Source organism: Rhinoraja longicauda, chromosome 12, assembly GCF_053455715.1.
Source record: "Rhinoraja longicauda isolate Sanriku21f chromosome 12, sRhiLon1.1, whole genome shotgun sequence".
Lineage (NCBI taxonomy): Eukaryota > Metazoa > Chordata > Chondrichthyes > Rajiformes > Arhynchobatidae > Rhinoraja > Rhinoraja longicauda.
Window position 1 is genome coordinate 12,503,750 of NC_135964.1, and position 16,782 is coordinate 12,520,531.

A 16,782-nucleotide genomic window follows, 5' to 3' on the forward strand; every position below is an offset into this window, starting at 1 on the left:
AGAGTGCAGGATATAGTTCTCAGCATTGTAGCGCGTCAGTTCCAGAGATAAAGTCCCATGTATGCAATGGGGTAGAGGTGAATCGGACAGTACCCAAGCTTATGGAAGGACCCTTCAGAAGCCTGATAAAAGAGGGGAAGAATCTGTTCCTGAGTCTGGTGGTGTGCACTTTCAAGCTTCAACTAATATGAGCAAAGATATAAATTAATACTGCTGTAAATATCACAGGCCACTTGTACTAAACGCTGTTGGAGCAAGACCATTACCCTGACATTCTGTATTACTGGAGTAACTCAACAGGTCAGGCAGCATCTCTGAATGAATGAATACTTTATTGTCACGTGACCCTAGGTATGCAAAGAGTTGCCACATAAAGGGCGCTGACAAAGTTACAAAGCACCGCGCCAAATCCTCCATTGTTCTCCCTTCACCTATACCCCCCACGCCAGGCAGGGGTGCAGTGCTGCCGGAGCTCACTGGAGCACCGCTCCGGCACCTCTGGTCTGAAGAAAGGTCTCGATCCGCAACATCACCCATTCCTTCACTCCAGAGATCCCGCTGAGTTACTCCAGCATTCTGTGTCTATCTTCGATGTTAAATCAGCATCTGCGGTTTCTTCTGACACATAACTTGCAGACAGGCCGCGGCTGTGGACTGGGAACGCGGCCGGAGGCCTTTATCGCGAGGCCTCCCAGATCGTCGTGTAGAAGCCCAGCCGGGGCCTCGCGGGTAGAAGCCCGGGTCGGGCGAAGCGGCCGATGGAGCCCGCGGCTGGGGCCCGGGTCGACACCACAGAGACGTGAAGTGGGGCGTCGAGAGCAGTGAGGCCTCGGCAGCGGTGAAGCCTCGCGACGATGGGGTGGCGGCGATGCCTCGCGGGTTGACCCACAGTCGATGAGAGCGTGGAGGACTGCTGTGAGGGGAGGGAGGGGAAGAACAGTGGGGGATCGCTGAGGGGGGGTGGGGGGGGACAAAAGGAGAAGCCGCCGTGCTTTGTAACTCATTTTTTGTGCACTGATTCAAATTTGAGATTAAAATGCATTAAAAGCTAAGATGCTGGAAATATGAAATAAAAATGTGAAAAATGCTGGAAACACCCAATCGGACAGGCAGTATTATAATGAGAAACGCTTAGTGTTTCAGACCCGTTATGTGATTTATGCCCTCGGGGTCAATGCAATTTTAATGCCACCTGGCATTATTTGAACTTTCATACTTTGCTTATGAACGAAGTTGGTTGTTGTTTGTCGTCATAAGAAATGCAAAGTTTACAACAAATCCTATTTTGAAAACATTCCCTTTGAGCACCACTCCATGAACCGTAATTGAATAAACCAAAATAAACAGCGGGGAATTTAACAGCGGCCGCATATTAAATAAAGGGGATTTTAGGGAAGCGAAGGCTGGGGTAGATAAGATAATAATTTATGTAAAGATTCAACCTTCTTTAACTTCTTATATATCTAAAAACTAACCAGGACTTGTACTGGTCTTCTAACCATGTAATGCCCCACGTGTGAGGATATTGTGAGTATCGACAGCTACACTTCCAGTCCAAACATTTCTGCGAGAGAAACGACACGAGGCAGAGTTGCCAACCGACCGCTTTTGATACTAATATTCTGCGATATTCGCGGCTTTAGCAATAGCTCATTAGACGTCGTTTTTTCATACTTAGTTGAGTTGGTTCCAATTTAGGTGGCTAAAATGCAAAAAAACGTATTTGCTTTATTTCGGTAAATTCAGTTACTTTTATAACTGCAGCTTAGCAACACTGCTAAACGTTGCGGGCCCTGCTGTCTGCTCTGAGTCAGTCGCATTAGTAAGGCTACATCTGTGGTAGTCCGTGCCACTCCATAGATTACTCTCTAATACTAAGGTTCATTTTTCTCACTACCAACCCTATGGCTTCTAAGCAAACAACGTTAACTTCTTTCTTTCGTAAACAAGCTGAGGAGTGTAACAAGAATAACGTACAAGAGGCTACAAATAGTCAAAGTGGCAACAGCTGTGTTTCGCCTGCTTCTAGTTCAAATTTTCTAACTGGGTCCAAATGTGGTTCTGAAAGTAATGATGTTTCGAAGTCAGGCTTGTCTCTCTGTTCAGGTGTTTGGACTGAACAAATGTGGAAGAAAAAGAAAGAAACTTATCCCTGGTTAGACTTCAAGAATGATAAACCTGGGTGTAAAGTACAGGGTATGTGCAAACATAAGCAATCTAACACTTTTCACTTCTGAAGGTTTGAGGCTGTCAAATGAATGGCAAATGTGCCAAATATCCTATTATGGAGCCGATCGAAGTACACACTTGAAATCTCTCAGAAAAAGCATTGTTGATCACAAACTATCAAAAGCTCACACTACTGCTCCACGTGTTGAAAATAAAGCTAGTGAAGATGCTCTTGGAAAATTATGTGACACCATGCATGAATGCTTCGCATCTAAAGGCAACTTGTTCAATTTTTATTTTGCATATTATTTAGCTCAGAATGACAGACCGTACTCTGATCACTTTGGCTTCCTGGAACTTCAAAACAAAAATGGTATTGACATTGGAATTGGACTGCATCTCCGCACTAGTGCTACAGAGATCATTAACCACATAGCCGTTGATATGGAAAAAAAAAATTGCCAGCATATCAGGCAGATAAATGGCAAAATGTCTGTTCTCATTGATGAAACACAAGCCTGAATAGCAAGACTTCCCTAATAGTTTATTTGAAATGTCAAAGTGATAATGAAGGTGATCCCCAAGGACTTAAGTTAATAAAGTTCATTTTCAAACCAATGTAACTAAGAGAAGGATTAGGAACAAATATGGATACTTTCACAAGGTCACTACTGTGGCATTCAAGAGACTGGATACACTGATGGATATGGAGTAATATGGGTTAAGTGCAGGCAGATGAGACTTGGTCTTAGTATCATGTTCAGCACAGACATTGTGGGCCGAAGAGTACTGTTCTATGCTCCCTGATGTGCCTGGATTCAGTCTGAAGAAGTCCTGACCCAAAATGTCGTCTGTCCATTTCCTCCACAGATGTTGTCTGACACACTGAGTTTATCCGGCGCTCTGGTTTTAGTTTCTGATCCAATAATTAGTTTAGTTTAGTTTAGAGATATAGCACGGAAACAGGCCCTTCGGCCCACCGAATCTGTACTGACCAGTGATCATACTAACACGATCATACACGCACTTGGGACAATTTACATTTCTACCAAGTCAATTAACCTACAAACCTGGACGTCTTTGGAGTGTGGGAGGAAACTGAAGATCTCGGAGAAAACCCGTGCAGGTCATGGGGAGAACGTACAAACTCCGTACAGACAGCACCCGTAGTCAGGATTAAACCCGGGTCTCTGGCGTGTAAAGCAGTAGCTCTACCGCTGTGCCACCGTGTATTCCAAAAGTGAACGAAGACCCAATGTCAGGAAATTCTCTTTTTATTAAGTGATTGAACTTGAACTCTGGAACTGAAACAAATAAAGAGAGTGACTGGGGTATTATTGATTGCTCTGACTGGGATGATCTAAGATGGGAGAAATGATTTTTCCCATGCATTTACCGTGAGCTTGGACGTGGAGTTGAATCTTCATTGTGTGCGTGGGACAGGAACCATTCTGTTCTACGCTCCCTGATGTGCCTGGATTCAGTCTGAAGAAGTCCTGACCCAAAATGGCGTCTGTCCATTTCCTCCGCAGATGTTGTCTGACACACTGAGTTCATCCAGCACTCTATTTTTTGTTTCTGATCCAATCATTAGTTTAGTTTAGAGATACAGCACAGAAACAGGCCCTTCGGCCCACCGAGTCCACGCCAACCAGCGATCCCCGCACACTACACTATCCTACACACACTTGGGGATAATCTCCCCTTTTACCTGGGGGTTGCTGTTAACGTGGAGCATTGTATGTCGCAAGACATTTTGTTTGATGTTTTCCGGTTGGTGCGTATGCCCAGGTGTACCACACAATTCACAATTCACCCCTCCCTTTCTCAGTCATCTCCACAAAATCCTCAGACTCTCCAAAGGGCAGTAATGGAGGCAGATCGTATCTGAAAAATATATATTGTGGGTATCTATGCAAGCGGCATCTCTTTCCATGCTGTGTGGAACTCCAAAGACGTACAGGTTTTTAGGTTAATTGGCTTGGTGTAAATGTTAAAAAAATGTCCTGAGTGTGTGTAGGATAGTGTTAATGTGTGGGGATCGTTGGTCAGTGTGGACTTGGAGGGCCGAAGGGCCTGTTTCCGCTCTGTATCTCTAAACTAAACTGCAGCTCCTTCCTACACATTGTCTTGATAAGCATATCAAATTATAAATGGAGTTAACATAAAAATGAAATCCTGGGAAAATTAATCGAATAAAGAAATGAATTAAAGTTAAAATCCCACAGCATCTATATCGATTTTTAAAAATTGATTTCAGGCTGATTGATTGTTTGTTTAATGCCAGGAACTCCTTTAAAATGCCAGGATAACTAGTGTCAACTGGTGAATAGCGTATTTCTCATCTTTGATGACGTAGATGACATTAAGAAAAGCTAAAACAAAGTGTTTAAGTTTAAAGCACATATATTGATTAGCTGCATTGTGGAAAAATGAGGAAAGGTAATCTACGGCTTGAGCCAGCATTGTAGGTCTGCAGCTTGCTTCCTGCCCAAGGTAGAAAAACTTGACCTTGAAGAAAACGCCACCAAAATAAACCAATTCACACTAGTTCTGTGTTCTCTTTGAATAATGGTGCCAAGAATGGTGCCAGCTTGTGTCATGTATACAAAAGGAATTTCACTGAGCAGTTGTATATGTAACAAATAACGCACCATTGCACCAGCATTGTACCAATATACTATTGTACATTGTACCATTATCCCACTTTCTCATCCACTTCCCTCACACCAGGTGCAATTTACAGAGGCCAATTACCCAACAAACCCGCACGTTTGGATGTGGGAGGAAACCGGAGCACCCGCACGAAGCCCACTCTGTCACAGGGAGATCGTCATTCAAGGGAGAGCTAGATAAAGCTCTTAAGGATAGCGGAGTCAGGGGGTATGGGGAGAAGGCAGGAACGGGGTACTGATTGAGAATGATCAGCCATGATCACATTGAATGGTGGTGCTGGCTCGAAGGGCCGAATGGCCTCCTCCTGCACCTATTGTCAGTGTTGCAGTGCTAATGTTTTAGGTGCCGGAGCTGTCAAACTGGGGCGTCATTTCAGGTTTTGCTTGGGGGTGGGGGGGCAAGCTAGTCTCCCAAGAGGGTCAAAAAAGATTATAGCCTATCACTACATCCCAGTGTATAACTAGTACAATAAAACATATAAAACTTTATTTAACAATGTGACAAAATATTGCACGGTTGCACTCACTAATTATCATGAAATATAATTATCAAGCAAGTAAAGAAAAAGACGATCGTCATGTATTTTACCAATTTACAAGTAATTACCTACTTCCCAAATGCCACCAATGAGAAGTTTCACAATAACTTCCACAAAGGGTCAGGCGTAATATGTCTTCCGGGGTCTGAAGCAACTCTTGTCCTGGTATCTTCTGCTGATCTGTCGTACCGCAGCCATGATGTGACGTATGGCTCAGGTTTTCACTGAACCAGAGGAGGTCCGTGTAGTTTAACAAACATAAGTGCTGAAACATGATTTATGAGAATTCATGGGCGTATTGGTGTTTTTATCAAGTTCATGTGACTGAATCCCCTCTCACACTCAGCAGTACTAATAGGAATAACTTGTGAACAACTCAGTAATGGGTGTATATCTTGGGGGATGTGGTGTCCACAATCCTCCACATAATCTCGGAAGGCATTTATTACAGAGGAAGAAGAAAGCTCAAACCTCTTTCAGAGAGATGATATTGCAGCTTCTCCATAACTGTTCGAAACGAGCTAGCTAACCACCTGGTGCCCAGAACACGGCCTATATTGCAAATTTGTTGTTCTAGTTGAGAGGCACATTCAGACAGTTCCTTTTGATCTAGAGGTGATCTACTGTAAACAGAGTACAATTTGTCCATAAATGATTGAAAATGATTAATTCCATTGACTTTGCTCACCGAATCACCTACTGCAAGTTCTAACCTGTGATTAAGACAGTGCCAAATTATCACATCAGGGTAATGTTCCTTAAGAATTGTAGCAACACCAGATTTGACACCAAGCATTAGGCTCGCCCCATCACTAGCAAATGCTACAAGGTTCTGTTTCAAGTAAGAGTCATCAAACCCATGGTTACTGAGACAGTTCAATAGATGCTTAGCAATAGTCGCAGCTTTCTGATCAGGCAGTTCAATTCGATCTAGAAACATAAAATAGGGATCACCTTCATTATCACTTTCGCATTTCAAATAAACTATTAGGGCGGTCTTGCTGCTCAGGCTTGTTATTTTATCAATGAGAACAGAAATTTTGCCATTAATCTGCTTGATATGCTGGCAAACTTTCTTTTTCACATTAATGGCTATGTAGTTAATAATCTCTGTAGCACTAGTGTGGGAATGCAGTCCAATTCCAATGTCAATACCATTTTTGTTTTGAAGGTCCAGAAAGCCAAAGTGATCACATAACTTTCCAAGAGCATCTTCACTAGCTTTAATTTCAACACGTGGAGCAGTAGTGTGAGCTTTTGATAGTTTGTGATCAACAATGTTTTTTTCTGAGAGATTTCAAGCGTGTACTTTGATTGGCTCCATAATAGGATATTTGGTACATTTGCCATTCATTTGACAGCCTCAAACCCTCAGAAGTGAAAAGTGTCAGATTGCTTATGTTTGCACATACCCTGTACTTTACACCCAGGTTTATCATTCTTGAAGTCTAACCAGGGATAAGTTTCTTTCTTTTTCTTCCACATTTCTTCAGTCCAAACACCTGAACAGGGATACAAGCCTAACTTCGAAACATCATTACTTTCAGAACCACATTTGGACCTGGTTAGAAAATTTGAACTAGAAGCAGGCGAAACACAGCTGTTGTCACTTTTACTGTTTTCATTCTCTTGTACATTATTCTTGTTACACTCCTCAGCGTGTTTATGAAGATAGACACAGAATGCTGGAGTAACTCAACGGGATCTCTGGAGCGAAGGAATGGGTGATGTTTCGGATTGAGACCTTTCTTCAGACCAGAGGTGCCGGAGCGGTGCTCCAGGGAGTTCCGGCACCACTGCACCCCTGGAGATCGTTCAAATTCCATACAGACAGCATCTGAGATCGGGATCGTATCCGCGTCTCTGCTGTTGTGAGGCAGCAGCTCTGCCAGCTGCACCACTGTGCCATGCAATTAATTACTTGAAAAATGAGAACATCTTTGAATTTGAGAGAAATTCTGAGCAATCGGAGGAAGACAAAGTGATCCTAGAGTCATACAGCATGGAAACAGGCCCTTTGGCCCATCGTCCAGGCGGACCAAAATGCCCCATATAAGCTCGCCCCATATTCCCACATTTGCCCTATACCTCTAAACCTTTCTTATCCATGTACCTGCCCAAATGTTTTTTAAATGTGATTAATTTTTAAAATTTTGTTATTGTGGTCACAGAACAAATATGAAAGCTCAGCACAGACTACACCGCTTTGGGGATTGAACCTGTTTCACTGGAGAAGAGAGGCTGTGACATCATACTAAGTACAAATTAAAAATTCAGTGCGAGGATAGTTAGAGTCTTCGTTCCTCACACACAGTCTCACTTCACAGCACCATGTCCAGGGAATGAAATGGAAATCAGCAGTACAGTTCAAAACCTTTTCATGCATTATAATGCAATTAGACTCGCTTTCAATCTACTATACCAGTAGCACACTGAATATATTCTTTCACATCACATGCACACTAGGCTGTAAGCAGTGGAATTTTACTGTGGACTGCACATGTGACCTGGCTAATCTGACTCATTTCCCTTTTGGAAGCACATGAATGTGATTTTGTTTTAAATAAAAGATAAGCACTGCCTGTGAGTCACTAAAAACAAAGCTTATAACAAAAAGTGTCATTTTAGGAGGACACAACCACCAAAATCGCAAATCACAAGAAAAAAGGACATTTGTGACGTAAGGAACTGCAGTTGCTGATTTACAAAAATGACACAAAGTGCTGGAGAACTCAGCGGGTCAGAAACCATCTCTGGATAACATGGACAGGTGATGTTTCTGGTTGGGACCCTTCTTTAGACTGATTGTGGTAGCAGGGGAGAAGGCTAAAAACGAGATGGGGCGGGACAAAGCCTGGCGAGTGATAGGTGGAAACAGGTGTTTGGGGGTTTTTGGTAGTTAGATGGTCAGACAAAGGCTGGAGTTGAAAAGTAAAAAGGTCTAAGATAATGACAGAAGAGGGGTGAATTGTGCAGCCAAATTCACCAGAAATACAGAAATACATGATTACCAGAAACACGGAAATACATGATTACAATCCAGCCATTTACAGTGTAAGAAACATAATGAGGGAATATCGTTAAGTACAAGGTAAAGCCAGCAAAGTCCGATCAAGGATAGTCCAAGGATCACCAATGAGGTAACTAATAGTTCAGCACAGGTTGTGGTCGGATGATTCAGTTGCATGATAACAGCTGGGAAGAAACTGTCCCTGAATCTGGAGGTGTGTGTTTTCTCACTTCCATACCTTTTGCCTGATGGGAGTGGGGAGACGAGCAAGTGGTCAGGGTGCGACTCATCCTTGATTATGTTGCTGGTTTTGCCAAGGCAACGTGAGGTATAAGTGGAGTCAATAGAAGGGAGGTTGGTTTGCGTGATGGTCTGGGCTGCGTCCGCAATTCGCTGCAATTTCTTGCGGTCTTGGATAGAACTATTCCCAAACCAAGCTGTGATGCATCCTGATTATAATGTTTTCTATGGTGTATCTGTAGAAGTTGGTGAGAGTTGTAGGGAACATGCCAAACCTCCTAAGCCTTCTTAAGAAGCGGAGGCGTTTGTGTGCTTTCTTGGCCATTGCTTCAATATGGGTGGTCCAGGAGAAGTTGTTGGTGATGTTTACTTCTAGAAATTTGAAGTTTTCAACCAACTCTACTTCAAGCCATCAATGCACTGGGGTGTGTTTACCATTTCACTTCCTGAAGTCGATCACTACCTCCTTTGTCTTGCTGACATTGCGAGAAAGGTTGATGTCTCAACATCAGGACACGAGGTTCACGATCTCCATCCTGTAGTCCATCTTATTTGATATCCGGCCCACTATGGTGGTGCCGTCTGCGAATTAAATTTTTTAATTAGATTTGTACATGGCTGCACAGTCGTGGGTGTACAAGGAGTAAAGAAGGGGGCTGAGAACGCATCCTTGCAGAGCACCAGTGTTGAGGATTATCGTGGAGGATGATTTGTCCTCTATCCTCACTGATTGGGGTCTGTTGGTCAGGAAGTTAAGGATCCAGTTGTAGAGATGTGTGCTGACACCAAGTCCCGTGAGTTTGATGATGAGCTTGGATGGTGTCAGTGAGTGGATCGAGCTCAGCCTGCGGCAGCTGCACTGAGCATCGGTGGAAGCCGATGACATTGCACAAATTCTGGCCTAGTCCGATCTGCCTGCGTTTGGCCCATATCCCTCAAAACCCTTCCTATCCATATTTATATCCAATGTTACAAGACAAACCACTCTGTGAGTATAATGTGACATTTTCAGGTGCTTTTTAAGGCCATCAAGATTGAATAACTGATCAAACTAACACTGATCCGATTCACAGATGCCCTTTGATAAAAGGAATCTGCAACCTGACCCAGTTTGGCCTGTGTGCTGCTCGGGTAATTGTAACCCCCACCAATGTAATTGCTTTTTGCACCGAGGAGTCCCCTGTAACCTGTTTCTCTCGCGGTTCACAGACTCGCCAGCCGCCTGCCACTTCTGCGGGCTGGAGGAGTCTGTGTTCCACGTGTATATGGAGTGTGTGAGGTTGCAGCCCCTGTTTCAATATCTAAAGGGGCTGCTCCTCGCCTTCTGGCTGCACTTCTCACCCACCATCCTCATCTTTGGACACCCTGTGCGTAGGGGAGAGGGTGGGGCCGAAGATGTCCTGGTTGGGTTGCTCCTGAGCCTGGCCAAGCTGGCCATCCGCGACTCACGGTGCAAGGCGGAAGAGGGCTCTGCCCGAGCCAGCTGCCTACCCCTTTCCGGGGTTACGTCCGTGCCCAGGTGGGGTTAGGGAGGGATTTCGCGCTATCCACGGGCACCCTGGAGGATTTCCGGGACCGGTGGGCACCGCGGGGGATTGGATGCATCCTGGATAGGGATTGTAATATAACTGTATAATAGTTTCATTTGGTATATTTGTATTGTATTCTGGTGGTGGGTTCTGTTTTCTTTTATTGCATTGTAAATATTGTTTTTAAATAATTGAATACATTTTTTGATTTAAAAAAAAATGTAATTGCTTCTTAAATAGCTGAGAAAACCACTTGTTGGAATATAACATAAAATTTACAACACAGAAAAAGGCTGTTCAGCAGAATATGTAAAAGAGGTGTGTCTAGCAGATTCAACTCTTCCAGAACACATCGAAGTTTCTTAAAGAAATATGATGACCTGGCTCTATGATCTATTTGGGCAGTGAATTCGTACCTCTGGTCACCTTTCAGACGAAAAAGAAATCCTCATCTTACCTTCTACCAACTATATTAAGCCTATGGTGACTAGTTTTTGGCTTGTCACCTGTCCTATTTACCCTATCCAGACAAAATCATAATTTTAACATGGAGACACAAGGAACTGCTGATGCTGGAATCTTGAGTGAAACACAAAGTGCTGGAGGAACTCAGCGGGTCGGGCAGCATCTGTGGGAGGGAAAGGTATAAACGGGACCATTCTTCAGACTGTCAAATTCTCGTTAAAACTAAATTTTTTAATAACTTCAACAAGCACAATTGAGGCTCCCCTGAGCCTCTAGAGAAAACAATTCCAGCCTGCCCAATTATCCTTACCACTAATTTTTTCAACTCCTGGCAACATCCTGAAATGTCTGTCTGCACTCTCGCCCAATACAATCACATAGTTTCTATAATATGATGAATTGTACAGTGGTCAAGCTGTGTCCTAATTAGTGCTGCCAGTTCCTGCATAACCTCCCTGTTCTTATATTCTCCGCCTTAGATTATAAAAGGAGCCCTTTATAAGCACTTAATTAGTCTGTCCTGTTATCTTTCAGGATCTGAGGACAGACATGTCAATGGTCCTCTGCACCTCTCAGCGTCTTCTCATTAGTGCATTCTGTTGCCTCGCTGCACTCCACAAATGTATCACCTCACACCTATTTGATTTAAATTCCATTTGCCAATTTCTTCCAAAATAACCACGTACATGTTCCTGCAAGTAAAAACTTTAATCTTCACTGTCATTGTTGTATCATTTATCTATGGTGTTTTTAAGCTTGCCAGTCTTTAACATTTACCACAAAGACACGGAGGTTGAGGCCTGTGGAAGCCTCCAGATGGGTGCCTGGAACACGCTGCCAGGGGTGGTGGTGGAGGTAGATACAATATTGGTGTTATATGTATCACTTATATGAATAGGGGATAGAGGGATATGGATCACGTGCAAGCAGGAGAGATTAGTTCAACTTGGCATTAAGTTCAGCATGGACATTGTAACCGAAGGACATGTTCCTGCGCTGTACTGTTCTATGTTCTGTGACGTTACTGGCAAAGTACATCTCAACAGCATCTCCTCATGGGAGTGGCCCACCTGCTCTCCAACAAGTTCTGCTTTGTAACATGTCTTTAAGTCTGATTCTTTGACATAGCTGAATGATCTCTCCTTTAGCCAGAAACATGGGATTTACTGCCATTGCCTGGATTTTGATGGTAAAGAGCATCAAGACAACAGCCAAGCTCACTTTTCTTTGCAAACCACAACACTTACTTGAACGTCATCGATGGTAAGAAAGTGGAAGAGGTTGAGTGCTTCATGTTCCTTGACAAAAGTAGTTGTGGACCAACCACTTTCAAACGACAGCCAAGAAGGCACATCAACGTCTCTACTTCCTCAGGAGACTGAGGAAATCCAACATGTCCCCAATGACTCGTGGAAACGTCTCCAGATGCACCATGGAAACCATAATATCCGGTTGTATCACAGTTTGATTTGGGAGTAGCACTGCCCAAGATTGCAAGGAATTGCAGAGAGTTGTAGATGTAGCCCAGTCCATCACACAGACCAGACCTCCCACTACTACCTCCATCTACACCTCATGCTGCTTCAGAAAAGCAGCGACATATTCAAAGACATGTCCCTCACTCCTTCTTCCCCTGCTTCCGTTGGGCAAACAATACAGAAGCTTGAAAGTGCGCACCACCAGTCTCAGGAACAGCTTCTTCCCCTCTGTTATCAGGCTTCTGAACAGTCCTTCCATAAGCTAGGATACCGTCCGATTCACCTCTACTCCATTGCGGATATTGAACTTTATCTCTGGAACAGGTGCACTACAAAGCTGAGAACTATATTCTGTGCTCTGTATCTTCCCCTTCGCTCTATCTATCGTACTTAAGTTTGGCTTAATTGTATTTTCAGTTTAGTTTAATTTAGAGATACAGCATGGAAACAGGCCCTTCAACCCACCAAGTCAACCTCAGATCACCTGTTCACACTAGTTCTATGTGTGGGAAGGAACTGCAGATGCTGGTTTAAACCAAAGATAGACACAAAAAGCTGGAGTAACTCAGACAGTATCTCTAGAGACAAGGAATGGGTGATGTTTCGGATCGAGACCCTTCTTCAGACTGGTTAGGGATAAGGGAAATGAGAGATATGGACGATGATGTGGAGAGATAAAGAACAATGAATGAAAGATATGCAAAAAAGTAACGATGATAAAGGAAACAAGCCATTGTTAGCTGTTTGTAGGGTGAAAACGAGAAGCTGGTGTGACTTGGGTGGGGGAGGGACAGAGAGAGAGGGAATGCCAGGGCTACCTGAAATGAGAGAAATCAATATTCATACCACTGGGCTGTAAGCTGCCCAAGCGAAATATGAGATGCTGTTCCTCCAATTTGCGTTTAGCCTCACTCTGACAATGGAGGAGACCAAGGACAGAAAGGTCTGTGTAGGAATGGGAAGGGGAATTAAATTGTCTGGCAACTGGGAGATCAGGTAGGTTCAGGCGGGCTGAGCGAAGGTGTTCCATGAAACGATCGTCAAGTCTATGTTTGGTCTCGCCAATGTATAAGAGTCCACATCATGAACAACGGATACAGTAGATGAGGTTGGAGGAGGTGTAAGTGAACCTCTGCCTAACCTCAAAGGACTGTCGGGGTCCCTGGACAGAGTTGAGGGAGGAGGTATAGGGCCATTCTTTGGAAAGTGAACCAAAACATCACACACGTGACCAGACGTCATCACATAAATAAATAAATTAAAAAATTCTTATAAGATACTAATTCATTGCTATTTTCCTACCTACAGAACTACAATGCATGCCTGTTAAAGGCAGCTTTTTAAAATTCACAGAGTTTATAAGATAAAACTGAGATGAAAATAATGCTTCAGTGTGGAGTCACACACGTGACCAGTCATATTTATTTATATTTTTCATATTTCAGATACAGCGCGGAAACAGGCCTTTTCGGCCCACCAAGTCCGCGCCGCCCAGCGATCCCCGCACACTAACACTATTAACACTATCCTACACACACTAGGGACAATTTTTACATTTACCCAGTCAATTAACCTACATATAAAAATTTCACTTGATAAACTTCAACATATATAAGTCATATATACAGTACAAAACAATATACCCATAATACTTTCAGAATTAGAAGAGATGTATTCCACAATTGTTCACATTTTTGGTCACACACGTGACTAAGAATGGCCCTATAACGACAGCTGTTGCATCTTCTGCGGTTGCAGGGGAAGGTACCTGGGGAGGGGGTGGTTTGGGAGCGAAGGGATGAGTTAACCAAGGAGTTGCGGAGGGAACGGTCTCTGCGGAAGGCGGAAAGGGGTGTAGATGGGAAAATGTGGCTAGTGGTGTGATACCGTTGGAGGTGGCAGAAACTTCGGAGGATTATGTGTTGTACTAGTTCTACTACTTTCTCATCCACTCCCTGCACACTAGGGGACAATTTACAGAAGGACAATTAACCTACAAACCCACACGTCTTTGGGAGGAAACCGGAGGACCCAGTGGAAACCCACGTGTTCACAGGGAGAATGTGCAAACTCCATACAGACAGCACCCGAGGTCAAGATCGAACCTGGTTCTCTGTTGCTGTGGCAGCAGCTCTACCATCTATACCACTGTGCCGGCCTTATATTTATGTATAGTGTTGACTGGATAATATGCAAAGTAAAGGTTTTCACTGTACCAAGGTACATGTAACAATAATTAACCTGACCCCTCTCTACCGTCTAAACTCAACCTAACCTAAACTTTTTCAGTCAGATAATTGTAAATCTGTGGAATTCTCTGCCTCAGAAGACAGTGGAGGCCAATTCTCTGAATGCATTCAAGAGAGAGCTAGATAGAGCTCTAAAGGGTAGCGGAGTCAGGGGGTATGGGGAGAAGGCAGGAACGGGGTACTGATTGAGAATGATCAGCCATGATCACATTGAATGGCGGTGCTGGCTCGAAGGGCCAAATGGCCTACTCCTGCACCTATTGTCTATTGTCTATTGTCTAAACTTGCAAACTCTTGTTTTGTTCCACTACCACCTGCTTCTGCTGTGCTGCTTGCAACATGTTGCCACAGGCAGGCGCCATCTTTGGCGCCCAGTTCAGTCCATCACAGGTTCTGACCACCCCACCATCAAAGGGATTTGCCGGAGTCTCAAAAAGGCAGCCAATATCATCAGAGACCCACACCATCCTGGCCACACGCTCATTTCAACCCTGCCATCTGGAAGAAGGTACTTGAGCCTGAAAACTCTAACGTCCAGGTTCAGGAACAGTTTGTTCCCGACAGCCATCAGGTTATTAAACACTACAACCACAAATAAGCTCGGAACTACATAGACTATTATTGTATAGGAAGGAACTGCAGATACTGGTTTACACCAAAGATAGACACAAAATGCTGGAGTAACAGTGGGACAGACAGCATACCAGGATAGAACGAATGGGTGACGTTTCGGGTCGAGACCCTTCTGCAGACTGAGAGCCAGGGGAGAAGGAGACACAGAGATAAGGAAGGGCGGGGTGTGAAAACGAGACATCAAAAGAGATGAGATCAAGGAAAATGCAGAATAGATCATTGTTAGCTAGGAGAGGGTGACAACAAAGCAAGCAGAGATAAAATGTAATCAGGGGGACAGTTAGACTGGTCGGAGAACTGGGAAGGGGGAGGGATGGAGAGGGAGGGGAAGCAAGGGCTACTTGATGTTAGAGAAGTCAATGTTCATACCACTGGAGCGTAAGCTGCCCAAGCGAAATATGAGATGCTGTTCCTCCAATTTGCATTGGGCCTCACTGACAATGGAGGAGGCCCAGGGTAGAAAGATCAGTGTGGGAATGGGAGGGGGAGTTAATAAAGTGTTTAGCAACCGGGAGATCAGGTAGGTCCAGACAGACTGAGCGGAGGTGTTCAGCAAAACGATCGCCTAGTCTACTTATGGTTTCGCCGATGTATAATAGTCCATATCTCGAGTAACGGATACAGTAGATGAAGTTGGAGGTGCAAAAGAACCTCTGCCTAACCTGAAATGATGTGTTTATCTGTATATATACACGCTGATCTTTTTTTCTATTATATTGTTTATTATATTGTTTACAGTGTACTATGTCTGAACTATTCCAGTCTGAAGAAGGGTCTCGACCTGAAACGTCACCCATTCCTTCTCTCCAGAGAGGCTGCCTGTCCCGCTGAGTTACTCCAGCTTTTTGTGTCAATCCTCGGTTTAAACCAGCATCTGCAGTTCCTTCCTAAACATGTTGTGTGAGAAAACATAGAAAATAAAGAAAATAGGTGCAGGAGGAGGCCATTTGGCCCTTCGAGCCATTCATTGTGATCATGGCTGATCATCCACAATCATAACCCGTGCCTGCCTTCCCCCTATATCACCTGATTCCGCTAGCCCCGAGAGCTCTATCTAACTCTCTTTTAAACTCATCCAGTGAACTGGCTTCTACTGTGGCAGAAAATTCCACAAATTCACAATTCTTTGGGTGAAAAAGTTTTTTCTCATCTCAGTTTTAAATGGCCTTCCCTTTATTCTTAGACTGGCCCCTGGTTCTGGACTCCCCCAACATTGGAAACATTTTTCCTGCATCCAGCTTGTCCAGTCCTTTTATAATTTTATACGTCACTATGTTTCTATAAGATCCCCTCTCATCCTTCTAAATTCCAGTGAATACAAGCCCAGTCTATCCATTCTTTCCTCATATGACAGTCCCGCCATCCCGGGGATTAACCTCGTGAACCTATGCTGCACTGCCTCAATAGCAAGGATGTCCTTCCTCAAATTAGGAAAGCAAAGGATGTCTTTCCTCAAATGCTGCTGCAAGTAAGAATGTCATTGTTATATCTGGGACATATGACAATAAAACACTCCTGCCTCCTGCCTCCTGCCTCCTGCCTCCTGCCTCCTGCCTCCTGCCTCCTGCCTCCTGCCTCCTGCCTCCTGCCTCCTGCCTCCTGCCTCCTGCCTCCTGCCTCCTGCGTCCATCTCACCTGGCAACCAGACCCCATCCTGGAGGATAACCCGGTCGCCAAGGACCGCCTCACGTCGTCAAATGCGTCACCGCGCAGCTCACAATGACCATGACGTCAGCCGCCACCGCGAGCGCGTTCCCCACGTGACCCTTTCCCACACGGGAGGGGGAGCCCCGGA